This window comes from Lactuca serriola, chromosome 4, assembly GCF_051521515.1.
Source record: "Lactuca serriola cultivar US96UC23 chromosome 4, Lser_US96UC23_V15, whole genome shotgun sequence".
Lineage (NCBI taxonomy): Eukaryota > Viridiplantae > Streptophyta > Magnoliopsida > Asterales > Asteraceae > Lactuca > Lactuca serriola.
This window is the reverse complement of record NC_136411.1, coordinates 76,570,592-76,573,134: the sequence shown is the minus strand read 5'-3', so window position 1 is coordinate 76,573,134 and position 2,543 is coordinate 76,570,592. Positions and strand designations below refer to the sequence as shown.

Below are 2,543 nucleotides of genomic sequence, written 5' to 3'. Positions count from 1 at the left end.
TTAAATATTAGATAAAGCCGATGTCTATTAAGAAACTTGTAGTAGGCATGAGAAGGATTACGGATATACAAAGAATGTCGAAATCCGAGTTATAACGAAGAAATTATGACCTGTCGAAGTTTCACGATAAACCGACACGGTGCCGAATGTCGTAAAAAGTGAGTTTTTGATAAACTACTTTTTAGCCTTAGTGATCTAAACCAAACTCCTAGTATTCGTTAAATCGAGAAGTTCGATAAAAAGAACGTCCAAATCTAACTTCGTATGATGAAGTTATGATTTTTCGAAGTTTCAGCTTAGCAGTAGACAACTAAAAACTTGAATTTTAGATCGAGTGATTTTTAGCCGACACGACCTAAACGAGAATTGAAGGTCTCATCATTAGTAGCACAATGGTAAAAAGTCTGACGAAAACAGACGTCGGATGAAGAAGTTATGAATTTTTAACGGATTTCCTGTCCCGGTTTGTTAAAAATAATAAGATAAAAATTAAATTCAAAATTAGCCGATGAAGTCTAAACAAAAGTTGTAGAACGTAAATTTACCTACGCGTGCATATAAAGAACGTAAAAAATGGAGCTCGTATGCGAAAGTTATGGATTTTAGAAGTTTTGGCACAAAAAACGAGAAAAAACCCCAAAACCGAGGAATTTCGCACACGTGGACTTCGGTGATGATGTGAATTCGTGCCTATTTGACATAAATTGCTGAAGGAAAGCAATGTTGTCACCTTTTTGGTTGTTTTATGTTAGGACGTCTTGTTTGACCTAACTTGTTGAGGGAAAGCAATGTTGTCACCCCGATGTTTGTTTTATTTGACATAACTTGCTGAGGAACCCCCAAAGCAATGTTGTCACCCGTAGTGATAATCCTTAGGCTAGGTCCCTTATGATAGTTGTTTTAGGGATGTAAAGTAAGGATAATGGGAATGAGTAATTAGGGTTATTTTGGTTGATGAAATTAATAAATTTATTGTTGATTGAGAACTTAATAAGTTTATTATTTATTGTGGGTTGAAAATCGTATATGCTCACCAGGCTCCTAAGCCTGACCCACTCAGTTTAATTGTATGATAGGTATCGATACGAAGTTGCTTTACACTGAGAGATTAAAATATAAGTAGATCACTAGTGTAAATGAATGTAAGTTTTGTTTATGCTTATGTTTTTTGTATTGACAATGACATCCCAATGGTTTAAGTGAATAAAATACATTTTTCGGAAATGATTTGATAACATATTTATCATGTTTTTCTGGGAACAAATTCCGCAACACTTTTAATCAAATGATTACTCTGAAATTATTTTAAAAGCATAAATTAAATCGGTCTTTTCTGACCGTGAAATTGGGGATGTCATAGTTTCCTCCAATCTGCATCATAACAGTCCCCACTTGAGAAACACGCTTGAGCTTTCCGGTTTCCATTCTCATCAAGGTCTCAATCCTTTATTAAATGTGGACCGCTACAATTATCACTCCCTACATGAATGGCATCGATGGATTGGTCCATCTTCATCATCCTACGATCCATGCTATTCAACTTAGCCATTACTATTGCCATATCATCAAAAGCTACTTTCACCGTTCCTCTAGTTGTGTCATTACGAGGATTATGATATTCTCTTGAATGTTTAGAAAATTTGTCAATCAGTTCTCTATTGTTGCTGGTGGTTTCTTCGTGAGTGGTCCTTGGGAATCAAGGAACTGCCTGGTTATTACATTTACCCCATCATATATAATGGAGACTTCTTGTTGTACATTGATATCATTCTGGGGGAAATTTCTCATTAAGCCCTTGTATCTCTCTCATGCCTCATAAAGCGATTCACCTCCCAACTGTTCAAAATTGGCAAATGCTTTCTTCAAATTCACGACTTTCGATGGTGGCCAAAATTGTTGTATATACTTGTTTTAATCTAACTAATCTAGACAAAAACTAACACATGATAGGCAGTGTACTTGATCGAATAGCAGTTTATTGCAGGTAAGCAGGGTATCGAAAACAGGGAACAATAATGATAATTAAAATTACTACTAATGTTAACTAATTTAAACATTGATTTAAAAGGGGCTTTTCGCTATCTACTGATAATTAAAATTACTACTAATGTTAACTAATTTTAACAATGATTTAAAATGGGTTTTTCTCTAGTTTTACAAGACTAGAAACTTAAATATTCACTCAAACACTTAGAAAGGAATCAATTAACAACTAATCAAGGACCAAAACGATTTGAATCAAGAATATTAAAGAGACTCCCGTTTAGATACGATTCACTTACTCCTATGGTTGATTTCTTGGAAAGTGCAATGGATTAATGTGTCATTAATTACCAATTTCTAATGTGATTAGATTAATGTTCACTAAAGTAATCATTTAGCAAACAAGTTAATTCAAACAGTGATCAATTGATTAAACTGACAAGTTCATTAACATTAAGTTCGAATCATGCAAGACTTGTAATGGTGATTAATTCAATTGTTTGATTAAATTAATTCCAAATATGGTTGGTCATCATATATAACTCACACATCAATTTGCT

The 2,543-nt window shown here is 33.8% G+C and overlaps 1 non-coding gene across 1 annotated transcript; it reads left to right on the top strand.

Moving 5' to 3' along the window:
* The first annotated feature begins 1,762 nt into the window (after positions 1-1,762).
* Positions 1,763-1,869, top strand: LOC145049073 (small nucleolar RNA R71). Its single transcript, XR_013683191.1, has one exon. It is a non-coding gene; the product is annotated as a small nucleolar RNA R71 (small nucleolar RNA).
* The last annotated feature ends 674 nt before the right edge of the window (positions 1,870-2,543 follow it).